The sequence below is a fragment of the Narcine bancroftii genome, chromosome 4 (assembly GCF_036971445.1).
Source record: "Narcine bancroftii isolate sNarBan1 chromosome 4, sNarBan1.hap1, whole genome shotgun sequence".
NCBI classification, from domain to species: Eukaryota; Metazoa; Chordata; class Chondrichthyes; order Torpediniformes; family Narcinidae; genus Narcine; species Narcine bancroftii.
Window position 1 is genome coordinate 130,305,154 of NC_091472.1, and position 10,405 is coordinate 130,315,558.

General features: G+C 43.3%; 1 non-coding gene across 1 annotated transcript; it reads right to left on the reverse strand.

Moving 5' to 3' along the window:
* Positions 1-10,026: 10,026 nt before the first annotated feature.
* LOC138762550 (U6 spliceosomal RNA) lies at positions 10,027-10,130 on the reverse strand. Its single transcript, XR_011356957.1, has one exon. It is a non-coding gene; the product is annotated as a U6 spliceosomal RNA (small nuclear RNA).
* Positions 10,131-10,405: the final 275 nt, after the last annotated feature.

The window sequence follows — 10,405 nt, forward strand, 5'->3', positions numbered from 1 at the left end:
GAGCTGCCACTCTGTGTCAACTCACTTTTTATTGGGAAAAATTGTCAAGATCAATGCCATCTATCTGTCACAGACACAGAATTAAGAGGTCAGCTATTCAGGACTGATACAAATTGATTTCTTCTTGAAAATGTTCGTGACATTTTGGAATTTTCTTCTAAAGGGATAGTGGAGGTTCAGTCACTGAATATTCAAGACCAAGATTAATCCGGTTTTTCAATGTGAAGAATGGAGTTTGTGCAGGAATGTGGCCTTGAAGTCAAGGGTGAGGTACAATCAAACTGAATGATGTTCTGGGAGTCAGATGGACTATTGCTATTTTTTATGTACTTTCTTGGTTTTTAACTGAGCTGCAGTTATTGGGAGTTCCACATATTTATGCGTAAATGTTGTAGAATTACCAGAAGCATTATGAAAAAAGCCACTTTGGTACTCCAGTGGCTGGACCCTTCTGGGTGACCTTGGCTTTCATAAAGTCTGAACCAAATAAAATCTGATCATGCATCTGCCAGAAAACTTGTTTCATCCTATAACAATTCCATTTTTATTTTTGAGGTGGAAGGTTATCTCTGTGATGTATTTGTGAGCTTGTACAATAAATGAAAGATGAAATTTTCAAAGAAAAGTTTAATTGAAATAGGCTGAGATTATCTGAAAATATTTTAATAGGTGCCTTGGGAGGAGGTGTAAAGGTTGTACATTATTTGTTTTTTGCTTTTTGTTTAGTTTTCCAGAATTTATTTTGAATATGGTCAGCCAAGCCAAAAAGACACAATGTGGACTAGGTAAAGAGTAAACATCTTGGAAGAAAGGTAAATGGAAGGAAACTGGAGGAAGAACTCTGGGACAATGGATGAAACAACTAAATTTTTAAGTTCTAATGTTAATGGTTTAAATGGATGGTGAAGAGGAAGAGAGTCTTGGCACACATTTTAAAAATGCAGGTGGATGTGGCTTTTTTACAAGTTGCCAATCTTTCGAGTAGTAATCATCAAAAATTAAGTAAGGGTTAGGTGGGGCACGTAATAGTGTCCTTTAATTCCAAGGCGAGGGGAGTAGCTATTTTAATAGGGAAAAATGTTCCAGTGAAAGTGGAAGACTTGGTCATAGACCCAGTGGGAAGATTTGTAATATATTCAGAATCCTGGACAATAATTAATATATACACCCCCAATTTTGACCATGAAAATTTTATACAAAGTGTCTTTTTACATTTGGCAGAAGGGTGGGAAAATGTCTTAATTGGAGGGGATTTCAACTTAAGCCACAAACAACGAGGGTGAGGGATTATTTCTTCAACTCAAAGCAACCTGTTCCTTATTCGAGAAATGATTTATTTCTAGCCTTGACCCAGCTCGAGGGTAGGATTGTGTAAACTGAGTATGCAGCAAGGCTATTATCAGATCATTCACCTTTGACTTTAACTATTGTCATGCCAGACAAACAAGCTATGGCATACAGGTGAATCCTTAATTCATTGCTATTGAGAAAACCAGAATGTTGTAGTTACATTAGAGCTCAAATAGAAATATTTTGCTAGGCAAACTGTACTTCTACTGCTGAAAAATTTCTGATATGGGATACATTAAAAGCCTAGTTGAGAGGTCAGATAGTTGGATATATACTAAAGGAGGTTAATGAATAGGAACAAAAGATAACGCAGTTGGAAAAAGGCTACCAAAAATCAGGCTCTGAGGAAAAATATAGAACGTTAACAAATAAAAAGCTCAATTACAACACTATGCAAACTTATAAGATGGAAAAGCGATATTAAGATCAAAGCAAAGGTACTACGAGCCAGAGGAAAGAGCCCATCTGTCTTGGCAGATGAGGGTAGAACAAACCACAAGGACAATTAATGTGATTCAAAAAGAAATAAAAAGGATTCCATGCAAACTGAAGGAAATAAATGAAGCATTTATGCAATTTTACATGCAATTGTATAAATCTGAGTCAATAGGTGACTGCAAAAATTGAGGAATTCTTGTCTAGTTTGGACATCAAATTTAGAGCCTGAGGAGCAGGAAGAATTGGATATTTCCTTCTCTGAGGAAGAAGTAGTAAAAGCACTGAGCTCGCTACAAATTCATCAATTTCCAGGGGAGGATGGTTTCCCTCCTGAATTTTACAAAGAGCTGAAGGACCTTTTGATGGCATTTTCATGGACATGGTGCAACAGGCGGCTGAGACCCATACTCTGCCGGAGACCTTCTCGATGGCAATAATTAAGGATATCCCCAAAAAGGATAAGGATCCATTGAAGGCGTCTTATATACTAATCTCACTTCTGAATACAGATTATAAAATTATAGCCAAAGCTCTGGCAAACAGACTTCCAAACAAACCCAGATCAGATGGGTTTCATACAGAAAAGGGAAATGGCAGACAATATAAGTAGATTACTTAATATAATACATCTGGCACATTCAAGGGTGGATCCAAGCATAGCTGTGCCCCTAGATGCAGAAAAAGCCTTTGACTGGAGTGGGATTTATTTGTTAAAAGTGCTGGTGTGGTGGTCCACATAGTTGATGTACAGGCAATCCTGCTTCATGTGTTACGCACACATCAATGGAGCAGCCACATCAATGCAGCAACCGCATCAAAGATAACGCTGCATAGTTTCTTTTCCAGCAGAAGCTCAGCGCCCGCATAATGTGCAGGCAGCATGTTTGCATCACAATGACGCGGTTTCCGGCACGTGGGAGCTGGAGCTAAAAAAGCCTTAAAATGGCAGTGCGCTAGACACGATAAAGTTCATGAGTTCTGACGAACCCACTGACTGCCAGTTTCGTTCATTTGTTTAGTTAGCTCACACACTACATTTGTGACCCTAACAGGTTCAAATGTTTTTGGACTCCTCAGCACGGACGCTGAAACAGTATGCTCCGTATTGTTAAATCTACCCACCTTCTGGACACTCCCACCTCTGCATATGGTTTAGACAAGCAGAGGCACAGTTCCAGATTAAACAGATCTCTTCCGACTCCACCAAATATTACCATGTAGTCAGCTCCTTGGACCAGAAAACCACAGCCAAAGTAAATGACCTCATACAGAATCCACCAGAGGAAGGTAGATACAACACATTACTCATCAGCACGTACAGGCTCTCCAGACGCAAGCCAGGCTCATACACCTGGATGGCCTGGAGGACAGGACACTATCCACCTTCATGGATGAGAAGCTCATTCTGGCAGAGGGTCATTAACAATGCTTCATGTCAGAGCAGGCATTTCTAGAATAGCTGCCTGATGACATTCAGCTGCTGCTGGTGGATATAACGACCCCAGAAAGGTCACTGCCAAAGCAGATGTTCTTTGGCAGACCAAATGAGTCCATCATCAGTCAGCTGACCAGATCTCAGGCAGAGCCACAGACCAAACCCCACCCATCCCGAGAACAACAATGCCCCCGCAAGTTGACCAAGGGAGCAGACAGCAAATGGCGTTTCTACCACTGAGGGTGAGGGATAGATGCCCGTAAATGCAGACAGCCCTGGGCATTTCCAGGAAACGCCATGGCCATTTGCCGCTGATGGCTTTGGCGGCTGGCCACCCAGGCACCCTCCTCCACGTTAGTGATAAAATCTTGGGCCACAGGTTTCTCGTTGACACTGGTGCATCATCCCACCAACAGCACTCGAAACACGAACAAGAAACCGTGGCCCTACCTTGCGAGCAGCCAACAACAACCTGATAAAGACTTTCAGGAAATGATGAGTGGCAGTGTGGTTAGGAGATGAGACTTTCAACTGAGATTACACACTCGCATCAGTGGAAAAACCACTCCTAGGTGCGAATTTCTTGAGGGCACAAAGCCTGTTAACTGACCTAAAGGACAAATGGTCGGTGCATGCTGAAACTTTCTAGACTTTCCCTCTTGGAGAAGCCAGAATATCAGCCCCTCAACTGGCCTTGTTCACGTCCTCCACCAAATACAGCTGCATTTTGGCTGAATTCCCATCCATCCTCAGGCCCCAATTTACCGTTGCCATGCTGAAGAATGGTGTCCAACACCAAATCACCACCCAGGGGCAACCCCTGCATTCATGCGCTTGACAGATACCTCCAGATAAGCTGCCCCTGGGCTTCACCGTTACACATGGTCCTGAAAGCCTTTGGCGGTTGACAATCATGCAGAAACTATAGGTGCCTCAACAATTCCACCACTCCAGACTGCTATCCTGTCACCTACATCCAGGATTTCACCACCAACCTACAAGGAGCTCAGGTCTTCTCCAAAGTCAACCTGGTGTGCAATTATCACCAGATCCCCATACGCCTCGACAACATCAAGAAGACAGCCATAATTACTCCTTTTGACCTCTTCATACGCATGTCTTTCGGCCTCAAGAATGTGGTATGTAGAAAAAAACGTTCCAGTGCTTCATGGATGCGGGTGGCATGGATTTGGATTTCCTGTTCATCTATCTGAGTGACATCCTCATCGCAAGCAAGGATTGGCAGGAACACATTTCCCACCTGTGCCAGTTGTACTCCTCACCTGTAAGTTTGGCCTCACTGTCAACCTGGCCAAATGCCAGTTTGGATTGGAGGTCATCGACTTCCTGGGCCATAGGATCACCAGGGTTAGTCGCAGCATCGCTACCAAGAAAAGTGGATTCCATTCACCAATTCACCAGGCCTAACACGGTAAAAGGCCTGCAGAAATTCGTGGGTATGGTTAATTTTTACAACCTTTTCATCCCAACAGCCGCCAGCATCATGCGCCCACCCTTTGTGATGGTTGCAACGAAGAAGGACCAGCATGGGATGACGAGGCTGCAGCAGCTTTCCAACATACCAAAGATGCCCTAGCCAACGCCACATTCCTTGACACTCAAGGACAGATATCCACACCGCCCTAACTGTCAATGCTTCGAGCACTGCGATTGGGGGAGTACTCAAATAGCTCGTGGATGGCCACTGGAGACCCCTGGCATTTTTCAGCTGACACTTGTGCCCTTGAGAACTGAAATACAGTGCTTTTGACAGGGGACTAGTAGCACTTTACCTCGCAATGCAGCATTTTCGATACTTCCTGGAGGAAGTCTTCATGGACCATAAGCCTTTAACTTTAGCATTTTTGAAGGTTTCAGAACGCTGGTCAGCCCGTCAACAGCACTACCTCCCCTACATCTCTGAGTTCACAACAAACATCTGACACCTCTCAGGGAAAGACAATGTAGTGGCGGACATCCTTTCCAGTCCTGCCCTTGGAGCTTGCACAAGCCCAACAGGTGGATGCCAAAACTCATGCTTTCCATACCACCATCACCGGCTTACAGCTGCAGGACATACAACTGGGTCAAGGTGACAGGACCCTATTCTGTGACGTATCCACAGGCCACTTCCAATCCATAATACCTGTTCTGTGGAGGAAGATGGCATTTGATACCCAGCCCTCCATCAAAACCACAGTCCTCATGGTTTCCTCTCATTTCGTATGGCATGGCTTGTGAAAACAGATCAGTGAATGGGGACGGATGTGCACACACTTTCAGGTGGCCAAGGTTCGCAGTCACACTAAGATATCCATCCAGCAGTTCAAAACGCCGACCTGCAGATTGCCCATTTCCATGTCGACATCGTGGGGCCCCTACCAGTCTACCGTTACCTCCTCACTATCATCGACCAGTTTACCAAATGGCCTGAGGCTGTCCCTATTACTGAAACCACAGCTGACTCCACCAGAGCCTTGCTGTCCATGTGGGTATCTCATTTTGGCATCCCAGTACATTTAACCACAGACCAAGGTTCCCAGTTCACTTCAGCCCTTTGGTCAGAAGTAATTAGCCTACTCGGCATACAGCTACACCAGACCACAGCCAACCACCCCAATCCAACAGCCTGGTTGAACACTTTCACAGGCATCTCAAATCAGCCCTCGTGACCAGGTTGACTAGCCCAAACTGGGTGTATGAGCTACCCTGGGTCCTCCTTGGGATCCCCATGTCCCTGAAGGAAGACCTACAGGCACCATTAGTGCACCCCTAGCAGTTCCTGGTGAGTTCCTGTAAATGTCACTCCAGCCTTCCCACTGACGAGATCTAGTAGACAGGGTTGTCCGCTGTCCCTGGCTCTATTCATATTAATATTGAACCGCTGGCAGAAGCCATTTGCCAGGAACCAGGTATTAATGATTTAGAGTGGGCCAGGAAGAACATAAAATCAATATATTTGTGGATGATATGTGATAATATTTGACAGAACCAACAGGGTCATTGGCCACGCTACTGACTATACTGGAAGATTATAGTAAAATCTCAGGATACAAAATCAATTACAATGAGAGTGAAATAATGCCACTTACAGAAGGGGATTATGTTGAGTTTCAGTGGGAGAGTAAGTTCAAGTGGCCACCAAAGGGGTTTAAGTATTTGGGGATAAGGGTGGACAATAACCTACAAAATCTATATAAATTGAATTATCTCCCTCTGCTTGGAAAGATCGAGGAGGACCTGCATAGATGGATAAATCTGCCCTTAACATTGATGGCCATGGTTAACTGCATTAAAATGAATGTGATGCCAAGGCTACAATATCTTTTTCAAACTTTGCCCATCCCATTGCTCCAGAGTTTCTTTAAGACACTCAACAGATATGTTAGGCAGATTCTTTGGAGGAGTAAAGTGGCTAGAGTCTCCATGGAGAAATTGATTTGGGATTATAATCAGGGAGGAATGAAACTCTCAGACTTCAAAATATATTATTGGGTAGCCCAAAAGAGGTTTATCGACTCACTCTTTGAGGAGGGCGGTATACCGTCTTGGGCAAAAATTGATTTACACACAGTAGGGGAGAAGATAGCAGGAGAGATTATGTATAAAATGGGATACTAAATTAATAACAGGAAAAACAGACAACCCCACAATAAAACATATAGTTCAAACATGGAAAAAGATAAACCAGATTATTGGGTTAAAAGTGGGGTTGTCCCCCATAACACCCCTAACCCAGAATAAATTGATACTGTTACAAGTCCAGAGGACCCCAAAACCTAGCAACAATAGATATGCACCACGACAAAGGGTTACTTAAACAAAAGTTGCTTTTAATTATCTTTGAACATGAAAATAGAATCAAACTTTTACTTATCTCTATTGACTCATTTAACCCCCTTCTAACTCTAAGTGCACGTGTATGGAAAGTTCAGCAAAGTTCTTTGGTTCACAGTCCAATCTCATTAGTTGCAGAAAATTCTTGTACTAAGCACAGAATTTAACATTAGTAAAGTTCACCAGGCTTTAGTGCTTAACAGGTTAATGGTTACCACTCAGAAAGATTCTTGTTGGTTTCAGAGAGAGTTTCTCTTGTTCCAGGACATCCACAACTGATTCCCTTTTAATCGGCCACTCCAGTGTCTGCTGACGAAACTTTCTCCCTTCAGGATTCTCCAGATGATAACCTCTTTCTTTCTGGTCACCACGGTTCCTTTCTGTTCCAAGGGAAACACCAGACAGCCAGTCTTCTCCTTTGACCAGGCCGTCTTCCAGCTTGTCCCTCTGAAACCGATGTCTGTGTCTCTCTCCTCTCTCTCTCTCTCTCTCTCACTCCCTCCAACTCTGAGAACAAAGCCTCTTTTTCTCTGCTCTCTGCCTGCAAATATTACACGACCTTCCAGACAGTAAATGCTCTTTTCAAAAGCTGCTATTGCCTGTTGTTACATTTGTTGCCTTCTGCAAACAACAGTCCATCATGAGTCTGAGCACTCTTGCAAAAACTGCTGCAAAACCTCTGTGTTTTAAAGTGTTTGTGTGTGACCTGCTCTAACAAACCTTTCCCAATTTATCTCCCAAACACCTCTATATACTCTGTCACAATACCTATGATCATGGGTAACAAGATCCTGGACACCTGGTGCCAGAAAGGGATTAGGAGTATCAAGGGTTAGGGTGAGGGGGGCAACTCATGTCATTCAAGCAATTAAAAAATAAATTTGATCTGTCAAATAGGACCTTCTTTTGCTATCTTCAATTAAGATCTTTTCTGAGGGGAAGTTTAGGCCCTGCCAATGTGTAATGACATGAAGGCTCTAATTTGATTCATTTCTGCTATGTATCTCCTGTTCCAAAATGAGGGCCCGAAACCAGGCCTCCATAAATCAAGCCAGAGGTGGGAGTCAGATTAAGGAACAGCAATCCAGGAGCGGACCTGGTCCAACTTGTGTCAGACATCTTGACAGCAGTCATTAATGCTAGATATAGGCTGGTGCGATTTAATTTCCTGCCACAAAAATTGCATAAGGTAAAGACAGAGATATCAGAATTGTGCTTTAGGTGTGGCATGGAGACAGGAATCTTTGTAAGTTCAACCTGACGATGCACCGAAGTGAGGCCCTTTTGGGTAGAACTAGGGGACATCCTGGAGAAAATTACAGGGATGGAATATCCACAAGACCCAGTGTTGTTCCTGTTGGGGGATATCATGGACATGAGTTGGAGACTGTCCAAATACCAAATTCAATTTGTAAAAGTTGCCCTAGTGGTGGCTAGGAAATGTATAGTGGTTTCCTGGAAATCTGACTCCCAGCTGGGCACCACACAATGGAACATGAAGATGCAGAGCTGTATTCCCCTGGAGAAAATCACCTATAATCTGAGGAGGAAGTACAACACGTTTGTCGAGGTGTGGCAACCATACTTGCGGTACATTGGAACTCAGGTATGATTAATCTTCCCAATGCCTTTCTTTAAAAGGAACAGTGGATAGTAGGGTCACACCAGTTCCGGAATGCAAGATTGAGGCCCGGTCGGCACCCCTTCCCCCCCCCCCTAAGTTATTTTCTGTCAGTTTTTGGTTTTGTTTTAATGCATTTGTATTGTTATTTTCAGTAATTAATGTATATTTGTTTTTGTTAATTTAGTGTGGTTGGGGGAGGAAAGGGGGAAACGACTCAATAGAAAGTGCTCTGTAAAAGGGGAAGATTGATCTATATTGCTCATGAAGCATGAGTCTGTAAAATCAAAAATTAAATTTTTGAAAAAGTATTTTTAATTGAATTGCAGTCTATCAATAATGAAGGAAACATTAACTGCACAATAGTATTGTTAAATATACATTTACATTAATGACAATGTCTGTTCTACATCTCAGTTCACCATCCATCAGCTGTGCTTGCACCTCAGTTGCTGGAAGGTTGCTTCCTTTCAGTGGGATTGTCTGGACTTGGTTGTGATAGGAAACAGTGTGCACCAACAGATTGCCACTGGTGCTCTTATGGGTCTACTCCACCAAGTATCTGGCTTGGCCTGGATCATACAATTCAGATTACTACCTCTAGGTTCTGCAATACCATCAATAATTATATATTTTAATGGCAGATGAAAGCTCGAGATGTAATTTGCTCTCAGTTCATGTCTCTGCTCAAGAACAGCAGTTTGGTCTTGGCTGCCAAGGGCCAGAGCAATGATTGGAGTGGTCTAAAGAGCACTGAGGCATGAAGATTTTGGGTGACCCTTTATTTAAGATTCATTGGAGACAGAACCCACCTTTAGGAAAAACAGCACTTTGCTCATTAAACACCTTGAGAATTGTGAAGGATGTATGTCTGGCTCCATATAAAGTCCTCCCTCATGCATCTTGATATTGCTACATTTTTAAGGAGACCATATATGGCACTAAGCATTTTACCAATAGCTTTTCCATGTATATTCCCCTCATTCATTCCCTGGTGTAACGTGACTGATTGCACTCAGAGACAAGTGAGGAGTACAAACAAGCTTTTAATAGCTTACATTCAATGGCCGGTAGATACAGTAGTCCTCAGGTGAATCTTGAGGGTTTATATTGGGGTAGGTGAGGGAGGAGCCAGCCATCTGAACAACACACAGACAGTGAATTCCAGTTCACTGCATTCACCCCTTCCCTTAGAGTGGAACCTGTGGGGGAAAAACAGAGACCATACATTAAAAAAAATAGTTTACAAATATTTACAAGTTAAGTTTGTCAGGGGGGTCTAGTTATTCTGGTTAAGTGTCTCAGTACTGCAGGACTTTGGCTTCCTTTTTTCATTGTTTTTTTCTAAAATATGGAACACTTCACAAATTTTCATGTCATCCTTGCGCAGGGGCTGGGCTAATCTCTGTATCGTTCCAATTTTAATATATGTGCTGCCGAAGCGAGCATAGGACTTTGGCTTCCTGAACTTCCCTGTGGTACAGGGTTACTGAGTCTTGAGGGTTCTGTCTCTTCATAGAGTGGATTGACCCACTTCCCGATCAGAGTCACCCTGGGTGGGGTACTTGGTAGTTCCTAGCTTGTTTGAGGCATCGAGTCCTCAGTTCCGGTGGGTGCCAGGTCTCTGATCGAGACGGTGTCCTCTCTACCATTAGGGTATGCCATGTTGAGTTGGCATGCAGCAGATGCACCTTCTTGATCAGGGGGTTTGTCTTGCTCTTCCT